The sequence below is a fragment of the Salvelinus namaycush genome, chromosome 27 (genome assembly GCF_016432855.1).
Source record: "Salvelinus namaycush isolate Seneca chromosome 27, SaNama_1.0, whole genome shotgun sequence".
In the NCBI taxonomy this organism is placed as follows: Eukaryota; Metazoa; Chordata; class Actinopteri; order Salmoniformes; family Salmonidae; genus Salvelinus; species Salvelinus namaycush.
The window spans coordinates 9,808,948-9,834,949 of NC_052333.1; the positions used below are offsets into that span (position 1 = coordinate 9,808,948).

At 42.8% G+C, this 26,002-nt stretch overlaps 1 pseudogene; it reads left to right on the plus strand.

Annotated features, from left to right (window-relative positions):
• Window positions 1-26,002, plus strand: part of LOC120022593 — a 282,457-nt pseudogene that overhangs the window by 41,356 nt on the left and 215,099 nt on the right.

A 26,002-nucleotide genomic window follows, 5' to 3' on the forward strand; every position in this document is an offset into this window, starting at 1 on the left:
TGTTGAGGATCAGCGTGGCGGATGTGTTGTTACCTACCCTTACCACATGGGGGCGGCCCATCAGGAAGCCTAGGATCCAGTTGCAGAGGGAGGTGTTTAGTCACGGGGTCCTTATCTTAGTGATGAGCTTTGATGGTACTATGGTGTTGAACGCTGAACTGTGTCAATGAATAGCATTCTCACATAGGTATTCCTTTTTTCCAGGTGGGAAAGGGCAGTGTGGAGTGCAATAGAGATTGCATCATCTGTGGATCTGTTGGTGCGGTATACAAATTGGAGTGGGTCTAGGGTTTCTGGGATAATGGTGTTGTGAGCCATGACCAGCTTTTCAAAGCATTTCATGGCTACAGACGTGAGTGCTACGGGTCAGTAGTCATTTAGGCAGGTTATCATAGTGTTCTTGGGCACAGGGACTATTGTGGTCTGCTTGAAACATGTTGGTATTACAGACTCGGACAGGGACAGGTTGAAAATGTCAGTGAAGACACTTGCCAGTTGGTCAGCGCATGCTTGGAGTACACGTCCTGGTAATCCGTCTGGCCATGCGGCCTTGTGAATGTTGACCTGTTTAAAGGTCTTACTCATAGTCACACACCTCATGTATATTTCAATAAGGTTTGTATCACAACTAAAGTTGCCAACTTCTTAAAATTAATTAGAGTCTAACTGGCATATATAAGCAGCGTGTAAGTTTCAAGTTTGGGGAAGATCATTTTCACCATAAAAATGGACCTTATAGTAAAAGCATTACATGCATAATTGCATTTGCGGTCCCTTTTGATTATAGTGTTTTCCGCTAGTGGAACATTTGCACATCTAACCTACTACCATGTGCGCATTGCTGCGCTTATAATGTGAATAAATATCCTAATAGTTTATCAACATTTGAAACTAAACGTTCTGATCTGTTGCGTCAGCCACATTGCATTAAACAGGTTTTTTGATGCTAGTGGTTGTATTCATTTGGGATCTATCACATCCCACAACTGTCCCAGACTATATTTGGAATATTTATTTCTCACACACAATATAATAGGTTGACTTTTGTACTACGGGGGTAGATTGACATAGGCTAGTGCTGTTCGTTAGGCCTACTCAACTTGTTGGCTGACCAAAAGTGAATGTGGACAGTTCATTCAATATTTTCAATATGCACCTCGGAATTGGATAAGGACGCGTGCAGTTGTGTCCCCGATGTGTCTGTCTTCACTTGTAGCCTGTGAGAAAGACCTGATCACGTGACAGAGAGCCGTGTGATTGAGACGCTTAGGATTGTGCAGCACACTCAGGGAGAAGGGCACAAAGCAGCACTCCGGGCCTTAAAAGGCATGGATTTTTTTAGGGTGCATTTCGGCCACGAATGGGATGCCGCTGTGAAATTCGAGGCATTATCAAGTGCTTGTCAAATTGTGAATGAGAGACTATTGGAGTGTCTACAACCAACCTTTCAAGCAACTTTTTTCAAATCATCATTAGAGTCGCATCATGCAGCCTTCCAATGTATTAAAAATACATGGATTTATTAGATTTTTTTAAATGGCTTGTAGGCTATGTGTGGAAGCCAGGAGATGATAAATGTGTTATTGTTAATTAACGGTCAATTACCATGAGACCGACAGTTATTTGCTTGTCAATCACCGGCTGATGATATTTCGTGACCACCACAGCCCAAATTGGTACTTAATGTAGGTAAAACCAAGAATGTTATTCTCCATGTCACGTAAAAATGTATCTGATGATTTATGCATATATACATTGGTTGCTGCCCTCTTTGATTGTATCCCTGCTTATCAATATGTGGGCATCTGGATTGAGCTATCTTTCAAAAAGCGTATTGATGAGTTAAGAAATTAAGAATTAAAATTGGCTTCTTCTATAGGAATAGTTTATACCGTTCATTAAACAGCAGAAAACAAATCATTCAGTCGACATTCATACAGGTTTTAGACTATGGGGATATTGTTTATAGTCCCGAACCCCTTCAAACATTCAAACTCCAGCTGCGTACCCCATCTAGCACCAGGGTCAGCGCACTCTCAAATGTTGTGTTTTGCCATCGTAAGCCTGCCATACACACACTAAGCAATACATTTATTAAACATAAGAATGAGTCTGAGTTTTTGTCACAACCCGGCTCGTGGGAAGTGACAAAGAGCTCTTATAGGACCAGGGTAAAAAATAATATTATAATCATCAATAATTTTGCTCTTTATTTAGCCATCTTACATGTAGAACCTTATTTGTTCATCAAAAATGGTGAATAACTCACCACAGGTTAATGAGAAGGGTGTGCTTGAAAGGATGCACATAACTCTGCAATGTTGTTGTCATGTTCGCTGGAATAATTATCGAACCAAGGCGCAGCGGATGTTGAGTTCCACATACTTTATCAGAAAGTGAAATTTAGCAAAACTAAACAATAAACTAACAACGAACCGTGACTACAGAGGTGCTACGTGCACTAACTCAAAACAATATCCCATAAAACACAGGTGGAAAAAATGCTACTTAAATATGATCCCCAATTAGAGACAACGATAACCAGCTGCCTCTAATTGGGAACCATATCAAGCACACCAACCTAGAAATATGAAAACTAGAATACCCACATAGAAATAATAAACTAGAATACAACATAGACATACATATACTAAATCACCCCCTAGTCACGCCCTGACCTACTATACCACAGAGAAACAATGGTTCTCTATGGTTAGGGCGTGACAGTCGTATTGGAGAGAGTCTCAGTCTTAAATCATTTTCAACACATAGTCTGTGCCTGTATTTAGTTTTCATGCTAGTGAGGGCCGAGAATCCACTCTCACATAGGTACGTGGTTGCAAAGGGCATCGGTGTCTTAACAGAGCGATTTGCCAATGCAAGAAACTCTGAGCGCAGCCCTATCCAGAAATCTGGTTGTGGCTTCTGATTAAATTCAATTTTCACAGAGCCGCTTGTTGCAATTTCAATGAGGCTCTCTTGTTCAGATATCGGTAAGTGGACTGGAGGCAGGGCATGAAAGGGATAACGAATCCAGTTTATGTCATCCATTTCAGGATAGTACCTACGTAATTGCGCACCCAGCTCACTCGGTGCTTCACTATATCACATTTGACATTGTCTGTAAGCTTGAGTTCATTTTCACCCACAAAATCATACAATGATGGAAAGACCTGTGTGTTGTCCTTGTTAATGCAGACAGAAAAGAGCTCCAACTTCTTAATCATAGCCTCAATTTTGTCTCGCACATTGAATATAGTTGCGGAGAGTCCCTGTAATCCTGTATTGAGATCATTTATGCGAGAAAAAACATCTCCCAGATAGGTCAGTTGTGTGAAAAACTTTAACAAAGTTAACCATTTTCACTGTAGTGTCCAAAACGTCTTTCAAGCTGTCAGGCATTCCATTGGCAGCAAGAGCCTCTCGGTGGATGCTGCAGTGTACCCAAGTGGCGTCGTGAGCAACTGCTTGCACACGCGTGTTACCACTCCACTATGTCTCCCTGTCATGGCTTTTGTGCCATCAGTACAGATACCAACACATCTTGACCACCAAAGTCCATTTGATGTCACAAAGCTGTCCAGTACTTTAATAATATCCTCTCCTGTTGTCCTGGTTTCCAGTGGTTTGCAGAAGAGGATGTTTTCCCTAATTGACCCCTATAAATGTAACGGACATATGCCAGGAGCTGTGCCAGGACCGCCACGTCTGACTCATCCAGCTGTAACTCATATAATTCACTGGCTTGTATACGAAGTAGTAATTGTTTCAAAACATCTCCTGCCATGTCACTGATGCGTCATGAAAGAGTGTTGTTTGATGAAGGCATTGTCTGTATAGTTTTTTGGGCCTTTCCCCCCAACATTGTCCCAGCCATATCTGCGGCTGCAGGAATAATTAATTACGTTTTTGGAAGTGAAATGAGGCTACTCAGGCGGGGAAAAAACCTCACCCATATGTATAGCCCCGTTGGAAAATATAAATGGACTGTTTGAAAATGTGAAGGAAAAAAAACTGTAAACCAAATGTTTTTTAGTTTAAAAAAAATGTCAATCATATTTTATTTGGCATTCCCCTTGACGGCATTGCATGTACCCCAGTTTGGGAATACCTGGTGTATATGAATGCAGCTGCCTGTAACGGTTTTCCTCCTCGTCTGAAGAGGAGTATGAAATGTCGGACCAATGTGCAGCGTGGTAAGTGTCCATTTTAATAATACAACTGAACACTACAAAAATACAAAACTAACACCGTGAAAGAACAAACGAAAATCGAAACAGACCCGTATGGTAACAAATACAGACACAGGAAACAACCACCCACAAAACACAAAGGAAAAACAGGCTACCTAAATATGGCTCCCAATCAGAGACAACGACAGACACCTGCCTCTGATTGAGAACCATACTAGGCCAAACACATAGAAAAAGACAACCTAGACATACAACATAGAATGCCAACCCTCATCACACCCTGACCAAACAAAACATAGAAACATACAAAGCAATCTATGGTCAGGGCGTGACACTGCCGCTGTATTGAAGCCGTTGGACGCAGTTTGTCATCATAGAGCACTATTCTTTATTAATGAAGATAGGTTCAGTACACATCACTGCATTCTGTATCAGAAAGTAGGCTGGCCCTCTTGAAGTCTCGTAGATCGATGCATTGCACTCTTTTTGTTTGTAAAGCCCCTCTGCATAAACTTCCGCCGTACCTGACTTCATTGTTAACTTGAGATACCAGACCGGTCTCAGTGATGGCTTACTCTACTGGGAATATGTTGTTCTTCCTGTTGATTTGTGTATTGATCTGTTGTACCTCTTACTTGTGGAATGATCTCCAAGGCTCTCTAGAGTTGGATGAATTGGTGCCTCTAAGGAAAATCACAAGGCTGATTGAGGACCTTTTTTACTGACGAATGTGTTTGTTTTCTATGATTTGTGTTTTGCTTTTTGTGTGTTGATGTAAATGTTTATATGTAGGCCTATATTGATGTGTATATACAGGGCTCATCTGTGAAAGAGACCTTGGTCTCAGCATTAATAAGCACAAAATGTTTGGTTATAAATTATGCATCATTACTATACTCAGTGTATATTATTGATAGGCATCATATATTGAGCTTGAGCTATTATCCCATCATGACCTATGGATTTTCATCCTATCATTTAACATCGCATCAATACTAGTGTTTGACTAACACATGCATCTACAGTATGCATTATATACACTGAGTATACAAAACATTAAGAACACCTGCTCTTTCCATGACATACTGTACACTATTCAGGTGAAAGATCCCTTATTGATGTCACATGTTAAATCCACTTCAATCAGTGTAGATGAAAGGGAGGATACAGGTTAAAGATGGATTTTTAAGCCTTGACATGGATTGTGTATGTTTGCCATTCAGAGGGTGAATGGGCAAGACTAAATATTTTTGAATGGGGTATGATAGTAAGTGCCAGGCGCAACGGTTTGTGTCAAGAACTGCAATGATGCTGGGTTTTTCAAGCTCAACAGTTTCCTGTGTGTATCAAGAATGGTCCACCACCCAAAGGACATCCAGTCAACTTGACACAACTGTGGGAAGCATTGGAGTCGTTTTGGGCCAGTATCCCTGTGGAATGCTTTCGACCCCTTGTAGAGTCCATGCCCCGATGAATTTAGGCTTTTCTGAGGGCTAAGGGGGGGGGGGTGTGTAACTCAATATTAGGAAGGTGTTCCTAAAGTTTGGTATACTCAGTGTATAATTTGTATGGCTATATACACTGAGTATACAAAACATTAGGAACACCTTCCTAGTATTGAGTTGCAGCCGCAAGTTACAGTTTAACTTAAATTGTCTGGAAAATCTTTGTCAAGACTAGGAAATGGCTGTCTAGCAATGATCAACAACCAACTTGACAGAGCTTGAAGAATTTAAAAATAATAATTAGCAAATATTGTGCAATCCAGGTGTGGAACGCTCTTAGTGTAATGGCTGTTGGAAGGAGAGGACCAAGGTGCAGCGTGGTACGTGTCCATATTTATTAAATGAACACTGAAATAACAAAAATAACAAAGATAACGACCGAAACAGTTCTGGCTGGTGCAGACACACAAAACAAACAACTACCCACAAAACACAGGTGGGATGAGGCTACCTAAGTATGGTTCTCAATCAGAGACAACGATAGACAGCTGCCTCTGATTGAGAACCACACTCGGCCAAACACATATAAAACATATAAAACATAGAACAAAAACATAGAATGCCCACCCCAACTCACGCCCTGACCAAACCAAAATAGAGACGTTGCATGACAGTACCCCCCCCCCCCCCCCCCCCCAAAGGTGCGAACTCCAGCCACAAATCCTGAACCTATAGGGGAGGGTCTGGGTGGGCATTTCACCGCGGTGGTGGCTCTGGTGCGGGACGTAGACCCCGCTCCACCTCTGGCTTGGCCCACTTAGGTGGCGACTCTAGAGCGAGGACCCTCGCCAGCGGGCCCCGGACAGGAGGGAGACTCTGGCAGCTCCGGACAGGAGGGAGACTCTGGCAGCTCCGGACAGGAGGGAGACTCTGGAGTGGAGAGACACACAGGAGGCCTGGCTCTGGGAGAAGGCACAGGACTCACCAGGCTGGGGAGACATATAGGAGGGTTAATTCTCGGCGCAGGCACAGTACTCACCAGGCTGGGGAGACATGCAGGAGGCCTTGTCCTTGGCCGAGGCACCGGATACACTGGGCCGTGGAGGCGCACTGGCGGTCTCGAGCGCAGATCTGGCCCCACCCGTTCTGGCTGGATGCCAGCTTCCACCCGGCAAATGCGGGACGCTGGCACCGAGCACACCGGCCTATGGATGCTCGGCCGAGACACAGTGCGCATCACCACATAGCACGGGGCCTGACCAGTCACATGCTCGCCCGGTAAGAACGGGGAGTAGGCTCAGGTCTCCAACCTGACTCCGCCACACTCCCCGTGTGCCCCCCCCAATTTTTTTGGGGGGGGCTGCCTCTCGGGCTTCCTTGCCAGCCGAGTTCTCTCGTACCGCTGGTTCCCTTCTCCTGCTGCCTCCGCTCTCCTGGCTGCCTCCACCTGTTCCCATGGGAGGCGATAACTTCCAGCCAGGATCTCCTCCCATGTGTAGGATCCCTTCCTGTCCAGAATGTCCTCCCATGTCCATTCCTCCTTTTTTCCACGCTGCTTGGTCCGTTGGTGGTAGGTAGTTCTGTAACGGCTGATGGAAGGAGAGGACCAAGGTGCAGCATGGTACGTGTCCATATTTATTAAATGAACACTGAAATAACAAAAATAACAAAGATAACGACCGAAACAGTTCTGGCTGGTGCAGACACACAAAACAGAAAACAACTACCCACAAAACACAGGTGGGATGAGGCTACCTAAGTATGGTTCTCAATCAGAGACAACGATAGACAGCAGCCTCTGATTGAGAACCACAGTCGGCCAAACACATAGAAATATAAAATATTGAACAAAAACATAGAATGCCCACCCCAACTCACGCCAAAATAGAGACATAACAAAGGAACTAAGGTCAGGGCATGACACTTAGAGACTTACCCAGAAAGACACATAGCTGTAATCGCTACCAAAGGTGATTCTAACATGTATTGAGTCAGGTGTGTGAATACTTATATAAATCAGATATCTCTATTTTTCATTTTCAATGCATTTGCATAAACATTTAAAAACATCTTTTCACTTTGTCATTATGGGCTATTGTGTGTAGATGGGTGAGGGGAAAAAAGCTATTGAATCCATTTTGAATTCAGGCTGTAACACATCAAAATGTGGAATAAGTCAAGGGGTATGGATACTTTCGGAAGGAACTGTACATGTACATAGTACTTCAATCAATGACCCCATCTACCTCGTACCCCAGTACACTGTCTCGGTACCAGTACTCCTTGTTTATAGCCTGTATTTAGCCTAGTTATTGTTATTTTATTTTGATATTTTATTGTGTTACTATTTTCTTTTTATCTATTTGTTAATTTTCTTACTTTTTAACTGCATTGTTGGAAATGGGCTTGTAAGTAAGCATTGCACGGTAAAGTCTACACTTGTAGTAATCGGCGCATGTGACTTACAATTTGATTTGGTTTGGAGGGAGACGCAAAAGTCAGGGCGGTGGTTAGGCCGTCATCCCGGACACCTGCAGTCACACCGATACAGCAGGAGCCACATTTACCATGACAGGAACTGCCAGGCCATTCACCCGTGATGTGTCATGTCTCATCCTCCCCAGTAAGTACTGAATCAACAGTGTGATGTTGGAGGGGAGAAAAGGGATCCTATGGAAGTGTCAGTTTAAGTCTCAGGCTACCGTGAGATTGATTGCCATGTAATTTCTCCCTCCTACAGCTTGATGGATAGTAAAAACTGCCCTTCCAAGCAAAAAGGCAGTAACTGCTTATAGTGTGGAACTGAGGAAAATTGGCTTCAAATGTTATATAATTGTCCAGACAAATTAATTATACGAAGAACATTGGCGATTAAGTGATCTGTTGTCTTACTATGAGTAATTTTTTTAAATTCATGTTAACCCTGACTTCTGACACGACCTTTGACCCTTAAACAGCAGTTACTGCCTTCTTCCTAGGCATGATATATTATAAATTGCAGGGTAATACCAAAGCAAAGAGCAATATCTGCCATTCTAATTTGCTAGTTTACTATAATTCTAATTTATGCTATTAATAAAAGAGCAGTGTAATTACTGACAGTGTAACAGAGTTGAAGCGGCATCCTGTGTGTGTCTTCCACTAAGATACCAGTTGCATTTACATGGAGACGTAGGTTCTGCGTCAGTCACATTACATGCTGTGTTTGACAAGTAGCCCATGTCTTGTTATAAGAATAAATGTGAAAAGCAGCACTGTAATTTGTTTGAGTTACATTAAATGATGACCTATCTTGTAATATACAGTATAATTATGTATTGGAGCATGATAGAAGTATAACGGAGGGTCATACTAATTACACAAAATTACCATGAGATTGCAAATTAAATTCTTTTTTGTATACATTTTTTATTAGACAATTTTGAACAAATAACAACTTTTAAGTATTTTAAACATTTACATTTTCATATTCATAAGAGGACATAAATGACATTTAGCTACAATTGATAAAATACTGAATAATTACATTTCATTTTTAAGTAACATTTTTCATTTTATTTTTAAGTAAAACTTCAGTGCTCTTCCATATCACTCCTCACATTCACACTAAATTAAAAAGAGCCAATACACTTGCATCCTAATGATTCTATTCTGTCATAGATGATAATTAATACTGACATTTTGTGGTGTGCAAACATATGATCATAATCCTTTTCAGTTCGATAATGTTCTTTAATATAGGATATAATCAATGTGGATTTTATCTTGTGCAAACATTGTCATGATCATTTTCACTGTCATAAGTCAGTTCATCTATTCATTTCATACCTGCTCCCAAAAAGGCTCTTAAATTTGCATCTTTATTTTCAAATCTAATATTAAGATAATAAGAATAGCACTCTTAATAGCCCTAATGCTTATTTAGATTGCATGGACGGACATTGACTGGAAGAAAACCTAGTATTGATGTGGTTGTACAGTCCTAATGCACCCTCACATGGCAATTTTGATCCGCACAGATACTATAATCATCTAGGCCACAGGGATTGGTGAAAGTCATTTTGGCAAAACAATTTTTTCCCGCATTCATGTAATGATAAATCATTATATGGCTAATAGATTGGAGTTAGTATCAATTGGTGATCTCCTCTTATGGGAGCAGGCAGCATTGTTAGTCTATGCTCATTAGCTAGCGTAGCTTGTTCTTACCAGTGTCTGGGTTTCGGCATTTCAGAGCAAGTTCAACCATAATTTCCCCCCGGGAATTCTGTGCCATGATGTTGTGTCCCTAGATTAGCAATGTGACTGTAGCTGGCATTCACGTTCGATTGTATCACTATCAGAATATGATATGATACCAAGGTAAAAGGCAGTAACTGCAGCCAAGGGCAGGTTGAAACCAAGCTAAAAGGCAGTAAGTTCAGTTACTGCCATTTACCTTGGTTTCACAGTAACGTTTTGCAGTTACTGCTAATTATGATCCCCATTTTCTCCAAAACACAATAAAATAGAGGCAGGATATTTGTCCAAATGATTAAGCATGTATTTAATGTAGGAAAAATGACTAACTCATGTTCAACCAAATTAGCAGTTACTGCCTTTTTGATTGGTATGGAGGCTGCCCTGCTGGGATGCTTATCGTCCAATTTAAAACAGAAGCCCTATAATTGAGTGGCCAAACTAGCCAATGTCTGAGAGAGAGACTGTCAGGGAAAAAGAGATTGGTTCCAGAGTCAGAGCCTGCTTCCTAATGAATTGCCCTCCAATACGTTGTCAGGTAATACTATGCTGCCAAGGGAATGAAATGGACTTGGACGGTTATTTGATAATTTTTCTGTGCGAGCACTTACCCACCATTAAAAATCCCATTAGTGCTTTATGTCCCCTGTTGGTGCCATTTGGAGCAGGTGAATTGAGTGGCTAGCTACTTGGAACTATCAATTAAACGTGATCTCTTGCCCTTCTCCTTGGTTGGGAGATTGGAGAATGGAGTGGCCCGCACCCGACCCTAATCTACAAATATATTAAATACACTACAGGCCACGGTCAGAGATGGCGGAAAGATTTCTGGACAGGGGGTGCAGGATTATTTTGGGGCCTAATTTAGAGATGTTTCTGCTTATAATTTCTGACATTTTAGTAGGCTATTTGTTAGTCAACTTGTCTAATTACATATAAATTCAGCAAAAAAGAAACGTCCCTTTTTCAGGACTCTGTCTTTAAAAGATAATTCGTAAAAATTCAAATAACTTCACAGATCTTCATTGCAAAGGGTTTAAACACTGTTTCCCATGCTTGTTCAATGAACCATAAACAATTAATGAACATGCACCTGTGGAACGGTCGTTAAGACACTAACAGCTTACAGACGGTCGGCAATTAAGGTCACAGTTATGAAAACTTAGGACACTAAAGAGGCCTTTCTACTGACTCTGAAAAACACAAAAAGAAAGATGCCCAGGGTCCCTGCTCATCTGCATGAACGTGCCGTAGGCATGCTGCAAGGAGGCACGAGGACTGCAGATGTGGCCAGAGCAATAAATTGCAATGTCCGTACTGTGAGACGCCAAAGACAGCGCTACAGGGAGACAGGACGGACAGCTGATCGTCCTCGCAGTGGCAGACCATATGTAACAACAGCTGCACAGGATCGGTTCATCCGAACATCACACCTGCGGGACAGGTACAGGACGGCAACAACTGCCCGAGTTACACCAGGAACGCACAATTCCTCCATCAGTGCTCAGACTGTCCGCAATTGGCTGAGAGAGGCTGGACTGAGGGCTCGTAGGCCTGTTGTAAGGCAGGTCCTCACCAGACATCACCGGCAACAACGTCGCCTATGGGCACAAACCCACCGTCACTGGACCAGACAGGACTGGCAAGAAGTGCTCTTCACTGACGAGTCGCGGTTTTGTCTCACCAGGGGTGATGGTCGGATTCGCGTTTATCGTCGAAGGAATGAGCATTACACCGAGGCCTGTACTCTGGAGCGGGATCAATTTGGAGGTGGAGGGTTCGTCATGGTCTGGGGCGTTGTGTCACAGCATCATCGGACTGAGCTTGTTGTCATTGCAGGCAATCTCAACGTTGTGTGTTACAGGGAAGACATCCTCCTCCCTCATGTGATACCCTTCGTGCAGGCTTATCCTGACATGACCCTCCAGCATGACAATGTCACCAGCCATACTGCTCTTTCTGTGGGTGATTTCCAGCAAGACAGGAATGTCAGTGTTCTGCCATGGCCAGCGAAGTGCCCGGAGAACGTTCTCAATCCCATTGAGCATTTCTGGGACCTGTTGGATCGGAGGGTGAGGGCTAGGGCCATTCCCCGCAGAAATGTCCGTGAACTTGCAGGTGCCTTGGTGGAAGAGTGGGGTAACATCTCACAGCAAGAACTGACAGATCTGATGTAGTCCATGAGGAGGAGGTGCACTGCAGTACTTAGTGCAGCTGGTGGCCACGCCAGATACTGACTCTTACTTTTGATTTTGACCCCCCCCCCCTTTGTTCAGGGACACATTATTCTATTTCTGTTAGTCACATGTCTGTGGAACTTGTTCAGTTTATGTCTGTTGTTATGTTCATACAAATATTTACACATGTTAAGTTTGCTGAAAATAAATGCAGTTGACAGTGAGAGGACGTTTATTTTTTTGCTGAGTTCATGTAGCTTCTCTTCTGTCGTTGCTTGTTGCCCTAGAAGACTAAATAAAGCCTTGCTCACCAGAATAATGAATTGAATGCTCGGGAGGAAAGGTGTTTAGGGGCCTGGGAAAACTCTAAAAAAGGGAAAGACTTTCTATGCAAAATGTCCAAATGACTTCAGTTTGACCAGTTGTGAAGAAATGGAAAGCTGTGAAAATGACCCAACCTGTTTCTGATAATATTTCTGTTCGTCTTAGTATTTCAACCACACAAAATATGCATCTATCAGCTTTTATGAGGCTGATAAAGATAGCACCTTTACAGACGGTTCCTAACTTCACCATCACATTCTCTCAAGATGCTCAAAGAAAGAAATCATATTTTTCCACTCTTGTTCCCGAGGCAAAATGTACATTTGGTATATCATTTCACTGAAAGAAATGCAGGAGTTAATATTAAGGTTATATGGGAGGTTATATACCTACAGTCAGTGTCCAGATTTCAGTTTCCACTTAACCCATCTGAACAGTAGGCTCTCTTGACATTCCATAGGCCTATTTGAAGTCCCCATCTTGTGACTGTAAAATTTGTACAGCGGCAATATTCACTGCGTCATCCTCTTTTACCCATTCGCTAAATCGTTGCCAAACATGATTTTTCTGGCCCTCCATTCTCTTTATGTTCAACTCTCCATTTCACAGCTTTTCTCTTTTCTCTCATTGTCTTTTTTCTTCTTCCTCCTCCTCCCTCTGCCTCTACCTCCTCCCTCTGCCTCTACCTCCTCCTCCCTCTGCCTCTACCTCCTCCCTCTGCCTCATCCTTCCTCCTCCTCCCTCTACCTCCTCCTCCCTCTGCCTCTACCTCCTCCCTCTGCCTCGTCCTTCCTCCTCCTCCCTCTACCTCCTCCTCCCTCTACCTCCTCCTCCTCCCTCTGCCTCTACCTCCTCCTCCCTCTGCCTCGTCCTTCCTCCTCCCTCTGCCTCTACCTCCTCCTCCCTCTGCCTCGTCCTTCCTCCTCCTCCTCCCTCTGCCTCTACCTCCTCCTCCCTCTACCTCCGCCTCCCTCCGCCTCGTCCTTCCTCCTCCTGCCTCCTCCTCCTCCTCCCTCTGCATTACCAAAAGGATGCTCCTAAGGTGGGAGACAGATGGTGATTGGCGTGTAGGCTAATTGGCAGGCGTACAGTTAGGCCCTAAAGCTTAGGCTTACGCACTAATGCCGGTTAGCATAAAACAATGAAAGAAATACCTCCATTTTGCCTATAGACATAAATTGCACAAGAATGCTACATTTATGGATTTTTCAAGGCATTGTTTTCTCTTTATTAAACCCACCTGCCACTCATCCACACAATATTTAATGACCCTAAACCCTCCCGCCCTGCAGATATAACCGCGGGGACTTCGGTTATGAGTCAACCTGCACTTCACTAACAGATGCTATTTGCTCAGTCAGGAAGCATAGGTGTGTGCGTGCAAGGTTCTCTCCAGGATTCTCTAACAAGGTGGTGCTGACGAGTTAGTGGGGGTGGCCCGGAGGGCAGCTCTGCCCCCACAATGAGTTAGAGATTTGTGCATTTTTTTATGCCTTTAACTGCCATTTCCTGCAATCTTAAACCTTAAATGACAACAAATTAAGTGCGAATTTAATTAAAAAATATATATTTTTACTTATTTTTTTCTAGAATTATCATAGCAATTTAATTGTTCAATGGTTTTTAGAACAGGGACCATAGGTATGAGGGCCATGGAAGAGCAATTAAAGTAAATCACTGTGTGTGTGTGTGTGTGTGTGTGTGTGTGTGTGTGTGTGTGTGTGTGTGTGTGTGTGTGTGTGTGTGTGTGTGTGTGTGTGTGTGTGTGTGTGTGTGTGTGTGTGTGTGTGTGTGTGTGTGTGTGTGTGTGTGTGTGTGTGTGTGTGTGTGTGTAAAAATGGAGCAGCCAAGTCCATAATGTGGCGCAGTGCCCGTCTTGTTTTGGGGAGAACACTGTGTGTGTGATATGCTGAAGTTTCTGGTGTTTCTCTGTATTTAGCCTGCGTCCCACATACACTGCTTCTTTCACAGGCTCAAATGATACCACTGAAAACTTCGTAGCATGACAAATGTTTTTTTTAATATCCTGATTCTGATGATTCACTGGATTTAAGGCCTTAACCTTGGCTGCCATTGGGGTGCAGGTGAGACCCAAGAACTGTAGTTAGCTTCAGGTTTTACAATCGGATTTAGGGCCACTGGTCCGGGTATTAGAGAGAACTTGGCTTGCTGGTCGGTCTCACTAATGCTGTGAGTCTGTGTAGGGCATATGTCTTTTTTCCAGTTCTAAATTCAGAACCTTATTGTCCCTTCTGCTGGACTCAGTGACAACGCAGGGGCGCCACGAGACCACTCCGCCATTCAGACAAGGGCACGTCCAAGGTGCATTACTAATGCATGTTGTTTATGTTGCTCGGAAGATACTAGCTACATTCATACTGTTCAACTACAGGCAAGGTTGCGACTCTATTGCTCATCATATATGGTCTGTATATATAGTAGTAAGGGTTATTTGATCTTGTACACATTTGCAGCTAAAAGCTGAATTGCGGTATACAGACAAAATGGGTGGAAAAGGAAGTCTTTAGTCGGCCTCAGAGACTGATTCTGCTGGCAACACGGATCTGGAGGATGTTTGATGGCGTCATTCAGTTGGAGAGGTTAGTTTGGGTACAGCCTGAGTCGTGTCCACTTGCATGTCGTAGTAGGCCTTACTTCATGAGGTTAGCAGCATTGTCCATGCCCTTAAACAAGGAGTTGTTTGTGACTTGTTTGATGTCAACTAGGGTTGGACGATATTACGATAGCATTGTCTATCGGCGATGATTGACAGCCATCGTCGATAGTGACGACATCGTGATGTGACAGACGATGGTTTAGCCTACTTGAACTTCACTGGCGCCCCGTAGTAAAGAACGGAGTCTCGCAGCACACAGCAGGGCAGCACACAGCAGGGCAGCACACAGCGGGGCAGCGGGGCAGCACACAGAAGGGCAGCACACAGCAGGGCAGCGGGGCAGCACACAGCAGGGCAGCACACAGCAGGGCAGCGGGGCAGCACACAGCAGGGCAGCAGGGCAGCACACAGCAGGGCAGCACACAGCAGGGCAGCGGGGCAGCGGGGCAGCACACAGCAGGGCAGCACACAGCAGGGCAGCGGGGCAGCACACAGAAGGGCAGCACACAGCAGGGCAGCGGGGCAGCACACAGAAGGGCAGCACACAGCAGGGCAGCACACAGCAGGGCAGCACACAGCAGGGCAGCACACAGCAGGGCAGCACACAGCAGGGCAGCGGGGCAGCACACAGCAGGGCAGCACACAGCAGGGCAGCACACAGCAGGGCAGCGGGGCAGCACACAGCAGGGCAGCGGGGCAGCACAGCAGGGCAGCACACAGCAGGGCAGCGGGGCAGCACACAGCAGGGCAGCACACAGCAGGGCAGCGGGGCAGCACACAGCAGGGCAGCACGCAGCGGGGCAGCACACAGCAGGGCAGCACACAGCAGGGCAGCACACAGCAGGGCAGCACACAGCGGGGCAGCACACAGCGGGGCAGCACACAGCAGGGCAGCACACAGCAGGGCAGCACACAGCAGGGCAGCACACAGCAGGGCAGCAGGGCAGTACGCAGCAGGGCAGCACAGAAGTGACTTTCTGAGTAATTTATGTGCCTATTCCTATTTGATATAGCCTTTTCAATAAATATGTGATAATGAATGCAGTAGAGGAATATAGGCCAGACAGAGTGGAGATGGATCAAATTACAAGTTTAAGTTTATTAAGAAAGAAATTATCCCTGCAGGCCAGGAAAATCCTTCCAAACGAGGTTGAAAACCAAATGGCCAATAACCTGTCCTCATTCCTCCTATTGGCCTGTCATTAGCTTTAAAATAACTTGCAGTTAGCAACAGTCGATTATTTCCCAAATAATTTTATCCTACCAAGGTGTTGTCAAAAATAACAAGAATGAAAGTCTATACAGCCTAGGCAATTCTCAATCACAGCTTTATGATAGATACAAATGTTCTATGATTTTATGAGGCAAGTAAAGCAATTATTATCCAGTTATTAAGATGGTGGACTGCTTCTTTCCAGCCCATGATGTCACTACGGTAAGACAGCCCGTTCCTTATCAGACAGTCACTGCTCGATCGCAACACACACACACACACACACACACACACACACACACACACACACACACACACACACACACACACACACACACACACACACACACACACACACACACATTATTTTTCATCATGATTTGTCCAGGCTTTCAACAACATTATCTTTCATCATGATTCATTGATTCGTCCAGGCTTTCAACAACATTATCTTTCATCATGATTCGTCCAGGCTTTCAACAACATTATCTTTCATCATGATTCATCCAGGCTTTCAACAACATTATCTTTCATCATGATTCGTCCAGGCTTTCAACAACATTATTTTTCATCATGATTTGTCCAGGCTTTCAACAACATTATCTTTCATCATGATTTGTCCAGGCTTTCAACAACATTATCTTTCATCATGATTTGTCCAGGCTTTCAACAACATTATCTTTCATCATGATTTGTCCAGGCTTTCAACAACATTATCTTTCATCATGATTTGTCCAGGCTTTCAACAACATTATCTTTCATCATGATTTGTCCAGGCTTTCAACAACATTATCTTTCATCATGATTTGTCCAGGCTTTCAACAACATTATCTTTCATCATGATTTGTCCAGGCTTTCAACAACATTATCTTTCATCATGATTTGTCCAGGCTTTCAACAACATTATCTTTCATCATGATTTGTCCAGGCTTTCAACAACATTATCTTTCATCATGATTTGTCCAGGCTTTCAACAACATTATCTTTCATCATGATTTGTCCAGGCTTTCAACAACATTATCTTTCATCATGATTTGTCCAGGCTTTCAACAACATTATCTTTCATCATGATTTGTCCAGGCTTTCAACAACATTATCTTTCATCATGATTTGTCCAGGCTTTCAACAACATTATCTTTCATCATGGTTCGTCCAGGCTTTCAACAACATTATCTTTCATCATGATTTGTCCAGGCTTTCAACAACATTATCTTTCATCATGATTCGTCCAGGCTTTCAACAACATTATCTTTCATCATGATTCGTCCAGGCTTTCAACAACATTATCTTTCATCATGGTTCGTCCAGGCTTTCAACAACATTATCTTTCATCATGATTTGTCCAGGCTTTCAACAACATTATCTTTCATCATGGTTCGTCCAGGCTTTCAACAACATTATCTTTCATCATGGTTCGTCCAGGCTTTCAACAACATTATCTTTCATCATGGTTCGTCCAGGCTTTCAACAACATTATCTTTCATCATGATTTGTCCAGGCTTTCAACAACATTATCTTTCATCATGGTTCGTCCAGGCTTTCAACAACATTATCTTTCATCATGGTTCGTCCAGGCTTTCAACAACATTATCTTTCATCATGGTTCGTCCAGGCTTTCAACAACATTATCTTTCATCATGATTTGTCCAGGCTTTCAACAACATTATCTTTCATCATGGTTCGTCCAGGCTTTCAACAACATTATCTTTCATCATGGTTCGTCCAGGCTTTCAACAACATTATCTTTCATCATGATTTGTCCAGGCTTTCAACAACATTATCTTTCATCATGGTTCGTCCAGGCTTTCAACAACATTATCTTTCATCATGATTCGTCCAGGCTTTCAACAACATTATCTTTCATCATGGTTCGTCCAGGCTTTCAACAACATTATCTTTCATCATGGTTCGTCCAGTTGCATTTGATTTCGCGCTATAGCCCAACTGTTGTTTTAGCTGAGTTTTTTGGGTTGGCTAATAGAAGGCGATAGCATTGTATATAACAATGTTTTATGCTTACATGATTATGATAGGATAAAGGTTGACATTGCACCCTAATGTCAACTGATCAAGCCGGTCAGGAGGCCATTCTCCATCTAGTTTGAATGGGTTTGTTTGTTTAGACATCTGTTCTGACATAAGAGCCCGCTCTCTGTTTCTCTTTTTATCTACCGTTCTGAATCAATGTTCCACCTCGTATTCCCTCACCAAATAGTTGTTTTTAACGTGACAGTGGTATGTCTTTCTCTGAATGCTACCTCTGTATTGGGGTCGGTCGACGACTCCACTTCCACCCTGAGATAAGGTCAGTTGGCGTGTGCTCCCACCTCAAGGCGATGACAGCTGGCTTTTCAAAAAAGATCCGTGAATCCGCCGGTAGCTGAGGGCATGTTCGTTCTTTGAGAGGTCGTTGTTGGTTCAGCCTTTTCCAAGTAAAACCAAACCACGAATTTCCTCATTCCATTACATAATCCTTCCATTTGTTTCTTTCATTCAGTGGGGTACTCTGGAGGAACAGAAGAACATTTCATACTTTGTGTGGGGGAATCATTCTCTCCCTGTTTCACCCCATTAGTGAAAGATAGGGCTCACAGGAAACTGGAGTGGATGAGAGACAATTTAATGTCAGCCCAACTGTGTGGGCTGTTACAGTAACCCTTTATTATACACAGTCTTATTCCAGCTAGCATTCAACTCTTCTGTACCGTAACATTTTACCATGTGAAGAGTGGACTGTTAAATAAAGTGTAACTTGTGTTGTTGTGTGACTTGTGATTGGTCGCTCAGTGTGAATGGATCTCTTGTTTTCCACAGGAGTTAGAGAGGGTGACGTCATTACAAACCAACCTACAGCTGGCTGCAGTAATCTGCGCCAACGCTAGGAGGTAAGCGTTCTGATGTGACCCACACTCCCTCTTAAAGCTGTTGTTCTTCCACAATGGATTATTGAGTTGAAAATTCCTGTTAGCATGTATTAAATGACACAGTCAATTTCATTCCCACTGTTTGCATGTACAATATGAAATCAGTGCACGCTAACTTGACTTTGATATTGAGTCAGTCAGTGTTGTGATTCATGTTGAGATTACTCTTAACAGAACTGTGCCAGCATTGTAAATGTCTGTCACTTCCTGGTTCCAGGCAGCTGAGTGTTTCCAAGCAGGACTTCACTGAGGCCAGCCTGGGGCTCCTAGCCAATCAGAGGAGGAGACAGCTGCTCACAGGGCTGCTGAAGCCACTGAGGACCATCAAGACCCTGGTAACTATCCAAGTCACCATGTTGCTTTAAATCCTCATACAGACACATAGATATCAACAGGATATTGACCTGCAACAAACAATTTAGTTGTGGAATGTTGCACTTATTTTGTAATTGAGTTTCAACGTTTGTTTTGGGTCTTGATAGTGATGGTCATGCTTAACTGTTCTCCTTGTTGTTTTACAGCGAAGGACTGATGTTAGACTCAGTGAGATGCTGGAGGTAAGAGTTATGCCACTAGAATGCATGTACACGGGTTCTCTAAAGGTCAAACAACAGGAGGCTGAGTTCAGATGAAGCTCTAGGAGGAAATTCAGATCGTCATGAATCCCTGAATCCCATTTGTCATGGCAGAGCATCCTGGACTCATGCCTGCTTCTGTCATAGGGAGATTTGAGTAGATACTGTAGATTACAAGGTCAGACAAGGATTCATATTCAGTTATAGCCCATGCTTAAAGTAATGGGTTTAGAGCAGTTTATACTCAACCTGGGGTTGTACTGCAGGGGGTCTGCAAAAAATACAAAATAAAATATATATTTTTTATAAATATATATGTATAGATCGATATTTTTATTTTGTGTGTGTGTATATACAGTTGAAGTCAGAAGTTTACATACACTTAGGTTGTAGTCATTAAAACTTGTTTTTATGTTTGGAGGAAAAAGGGGAACGCTTGCAAGCCGAAGAACACCATCCTAACTGTGAACTGGAGTGGCAGCATCATGTTGTGGGGGTGCTTTGCTGCAGGAGGGACTGGTGCACTTCACAAAATAGATGGCATCATGAGGCAGGTAAATTGTGGTTATATTGAAGCAACATGTCAAGACATCAGTCAGGAAGTTAAAGCTTGGTCGCAAATGGGTCTTCCAAATGGACAATGACCCAAGCATACTTCCAAAGTTGTGGCAAAATGGCTTAAGTACAACAAAGTCAAGGTATTGGAGTGGCCATCATAAAGCCCTGACCTCAATCCTATAGAAAATTTGTGGACAGAACTGAAAAAGCGTGTACGAGCAAGGAGGCCTACAAACCTGACCCAGTTACACCAGCTCTGTCAGGAGGAATGGGCCAAAATTCACCCAACTTATTGTGGAAAGCTTGTGGAAGGCTACTTGAAACGTTTGACCCAAGTTAAACAATTTAAAGGCAATGCAACCAAATACTAACTGAGTGTATGTAGACTTCTGACCCACTGGGAACGTGATGAAAGAAATAAAAGCTGAAATAAATCATTCTCTCTACTATTATTCTGACATTTCACGTTCTTAAAATAAAGTGGTGATCCTAACTGACCTAAGACAGGGAAATTTGACCAAGATTAAATGTCAGGAATTGTGAAAAACTGAGTTTAAATGTGTTTGGCTAAGGTGTATGTAAACTTCCGACTTCAACTGTGTATATATATATACTGTGTGTATATATATATATATATTTATTTATTTACGGTACATTAAGATTCCAACTCCTAGTACGTTAAGATTCCAACTGCTACAGTATGTTAAGATTCCAACTGCTACAGTATGTTGAGATTCCAACTGCTACAGTATGTTGAGATTCCAACTGCTACAGTACGTTAAGATTCCAACTGCTACAGTACGTTAAGATTCCAACTGCTACAGTATGTTAAGATTCCAACTGCTACAGTACGTTAAGATTCCAACTGCCCCAGTATGTTGAGATTCCAACTGCTACAGTATGTTGAGATTCCAACTGCTACAGTACGTTAAGATTCCAACTGCTACAGTATGTTAAGATTCCAACTGCTACAGTACGTTAAGATTCCAACTGCTACAGTATGTTAAGATTCCAACTGCTACAGTATGTTAAGATTCCAACTGCTACAGTATGTTAAGATTCCAACTGCTACAGTATGTTAAGATTCCAACTGCTACAGTATGTTGAGATTCCAACTGCTACAGTATGTTAAGATTCCCACTGCTACAGTATGTTGAGATTCCCACTGCTACAGTATGTTGAGATTCCCACTGCTACAGTATGTTGAGATTCCCACTGTTACAGTATGTTGAGATTCCCACTGCTACAGTATGTTGAGATTCCCACTGCTACAGTATGTTGAGATTCCCACTGTTACAGTATGTTGAGATTCCCACTGCTACAGTATGTTGAGATTCCAACTGCCCCAGTATGTTGAGAATCCCACTGCCCCAGTATGTTGAGAATCCAACTGCCCCAGTATGTTGAGAATCCAACTGCCCCAGTATGTTGAGAATCCAACTGCCCCAGTATGTTGAGAATCCAACTGCCCCAGTATGTTGAGAATCCAACTGCCCCAGTATGTTGAGAATCCAACTGCCCCAGTATGTTGAGAATCCAACTGCCCCAGTATGTTGAGAATCCAACTGCCCCAGTATGTTGAGAATCCAACTGCCCCAGTATGTTGAGAATCCAACTGCCCCAGTATGTTGAGAATCCAACTGCCCCAGTATGTTGAGATTCCAACTGCTACAGTATGTTGAGATTCCAACTGCCCCAGTATGTTGAGAATCCAACTGCCCCAGTATGTTGAGATTCCAACTGCCCCAGTATGTTGAGATTCCAACTGCCCCAGTATGTTGAGATTCCAACTGCCCCAGTATGTTGAGATTCCAACTGCCCCAGTATGTTGAGAATCCAACTGCCCCAGTATGTTGAGAATCCAACTGCCCCAGTATGTTGAGAATCCAACTGCCCCAGTATGTTGAGAATCCAACTGCCCCAGTATGTTGAGAATCCAACTGCCCCAGTATGTTGAGAATCCAACTGCCCCAGTATGTTGAGATTCCAACTGCTACAGTATGTTGAGATTCCAACTGCTACAGTATGTTGAGATTCCAACTGCCCCAGTATGTTGAGGATCCAACTGCCCCAGTATGTTGATGATCCAACTGCCCCAGTATGTTGAGAATCCAACTGCCCCAGTATGTTGAGAATCCAACTGCCCCAGTATGTTGAGAATCCAACTGCCCCAGTATGTTGAGAATCCAACTGCCCCAGTATGTTGAGAATCCAACTGCCCCAGTATGTTGAGAATCCAACTGCCCCAGTATGTTGAGAATCCAACTGCCCCAGTATGTTGAGAATCCAACTGCCCCAGTATGTTGAGAATCCAACTGCCCCAGTATGTTGAGAATCCAACTGCCCCAGTATGTTGAGAATCCAACTGCTACAGTATGTTGAGATTCCCACTGTTACAGTATGTTGAGATTCCAACTGCTACAGTATGTTGAGATTCCAACTGCTACAGTATGTTGAGAATCCAACTGCTACAGTATGTTAAGATTCCAACTGCTACAGTATGTTGAGATTCCAACTGCTACAGTATGTTGAGATTCCAACTGCTACAGTATGTTGAGATTCCCACTGCTACAGTATGTTGAGATTCCCACTGCTACAGTATGTTGAGATTCCCACTGCTACAGTATGTTGAGATTCCAACTGCTACAGTATGTTAAGATTCCCACTGCTACAGTATGTTAAGATTCCAACTGCTACAGTATGTTGAGATTCCAACTGCTACAGTATGTTGAGATTCCAACTACAACAGCACATTCAAACACTACAACACAAGGTATGCTAAGAAACCCTAGCCTTATTTCTTCTGATGTCAGTACAGTCATGGATTTGACACTCAAAGGATTGGCCCATTTCACATTTTAGAATCAAACACATTTTTGCAAAAATGTCAAGACATTTTGCCATGCTACTGACTTTGTCAGTTGAAAGACTCAGACAGTGTAGGTAGTTCATGTGGTGTAGTGTAGAGTGAATTTACCCCTAGATGCTGATCTTGTCAGTTGAATGACTCGGACAGTGTAGGTCACAGGTGTCAAACTCATTCCACGGGGGGCCGAGTGTCTGCGGGTTTTCGCTCCTCCCTTGTACTTGATTGATGAATTAACATCACTAATTAGTTAGGAACTCCCCACACCTGGTTGTCTAGGGCTTTATTGAAAGGAAAAAACAAAAACCTGCAGACACTAGGCCCTCCGTGGAATGAGTTTGACACCCCTGGTGTAGGTAGTTCATGTGGTGTAGTGTAGAGTGAATTTACTCCTAGATGCTGATCTTGTCAGTTGAATGACTCGGACAGTGTAGGTAGTTCATGTGGTGTAGTGTAGAGTGAATTTACCCCTAGATGCTGATCTTGTCAGTTGAATGACTCGGACAGTGTAGGTAGTTCATGTGGTGTAGTGTAGAGTGAATTTACTCCTAGATGCTGATCTTGTCAGTTGAATGACTCGGACAGTGTAGGTAGTTCATGTGGTGTAGTGTAGAGTGAATTTACTCCTAGATGCTGATCTTGTCAGTTGAATGACTCGGACAGTGTAGGTAGTTCATGTGGTGTAGTGTAGAGTGAATTTACTCCTAGATGCTGATCTTGTCAGTTTTGCATTTCCTCCACTAATGGTTCTCTTTTTCATATATTTTATTGGAGTTATGTTTGTGTGTTAGAACACTTAATGCTTAAGGTTATAATTGGGGGAAGGGAAGCTGATCCTAGATCTGTACCTATGAGAAATCTTACCCCGGACCTAGTTCATGTACACGAAGTTTAATCTGGTGAGTGAGTTCATTCACTGCTTTGTGTTGAATAATGTAAAAGCAGGCTGAATAGTTTGAGGGGCATTGATGCTTTAAAAGGTTGTGGCTGCTACTCAGAAAGTGCTCAGATTAAAGTACCAAGTTTTTTATCAAAATCTATTTTACAGGCCTTTTACCTGTGCATAATAAAACACCACCCCTTTTTCATCACAAACTTTTGTGTCCTAAGGAAAGTAAATGGACATTTCCTAATGGGTTTAAACCTTCTCATATGGTGGGTTTCAAAACCATTAGTCTGATAATGTACTACAATGAATGTTTTGTAATGTTCGAGAGAGAGAGTTAGTGAGTCTTGGTTGAATGCCACTGTCCGTGTTCAGACTTGGGGAAAAACCATTATGTCACGCAATGACAAAGTTTTCCCAGGGTCACACTCCTCTGCACCTCTCTCCGCCTCTCACCCCTCTCCAGCGAGCGTTGGCATGCAAGAAAAGGCAGAGCAGTATTTGAATTAGCGTCAGACTGCTATGTGTTTAGCAAGGTTGCATGGCAGTGTTGTAGTACTCGAGACCAGTCTCGGGGCACGTATTGAGTGTCTTGGTCTTGTCTCGGTGTTGGATACATTTGTACTCTGTCTTGACTCGGTCTCAGACAGTAAGGACTCATAATTTCTTCCTGAGACCAGCGAAGTAAAAATTCATTATCAGCTTCTATTCATTCAGCTCATAAAACCGCTTCACCAGGCGAAGCTCCTTTTTTGGAACATTAATATCCAGCCTTTATATCTGTTATAAACATGTTTGCACAGTGGCAAACCTATAGGCCTTCAGTGTGTGACAGGTTAGTACTAGAGGTCGCCTGATAAATCGGAATGGCCGATTAATTAGGGCCGATTTCAAGTTTTCATAACAATCGGTAATCGGCATTTTTGGACACCGATCATGGCCGATTACATTGCACTCCATGAGGAGACTGCGTGGCAGGCTGACTACCTGTTATGCGAGTGCAGCAAGGAGCCAAGGTAAGGTGCTAGCTAGCATTAAACGTATCTTATAAAAAAACAATAAATCTTAACATAATCACTAGTTAACTACACATAGTTGATGATATTACTAGTTTATCTAGCTTGTCCTGCGTTGCATATAATCGATGCGGTGCCTGTTAATTTATCATTGAATCATAGCCTACTTCGCCAAACGTGTGATTTAACAAGCGCTGTCGTTGCACCAATGTGTACCTAACCATAAACATCAACGCCTTTCTTAAAATCAATACACAAGTATATATTTTAAAACCTGCATATTTAGTTAATATTGCCCGCTAACATGAATTTATTTTAACCTCTCTTGGGTACGTTAGCGTCCCACCTCTTCAACAGCCAGTGAAACTGCTGGGCGCCAAATTCAAATACAGAAATACTCATTATAAAAATTCAGAAAACAAAACATATTTTACATAGGTTTAAAGATGAACGTCTTGTGAATCCAACCACGGTGTCAGATTTAAAAAATGCTTTATGGCGAAAGCATACCTTACGATTATTTGAGAACATAGCCCACTAGACAATTCATTACAAACAGTAACCAGCCAAGTAGAACAGTTAGTCAGAAATAGAGATAAAATGAATCCCTTACCTTTGATGATCTTCATATGGTTGACTCAGCAGACATTAATTTACTCAATAAATGTTTATTTTGTTCGATAAAGTCTCTTTATATACAAAAACCTCAGTTTTGTTTGCGCGTTTTCTTCAGTAATCCACAGGCTCAAACGCAGTCAAAACAGGAAGACAAAAAAATCTAAATTGTATCCGTAAAGTTCGTAGAAACATGTCAAACGATGTTTATATTCAATCCTCAGGTTGTTTTTAGCCTAAATAATCGATAATATTTCAACCGGACAATAACTTTGTCAATTTAAAAGGTAAACAAGAATTTCTCTGTCGAGCGCATGAAAAAGCTCTGCAACACTTTAGCGTCCAGTCATTCCG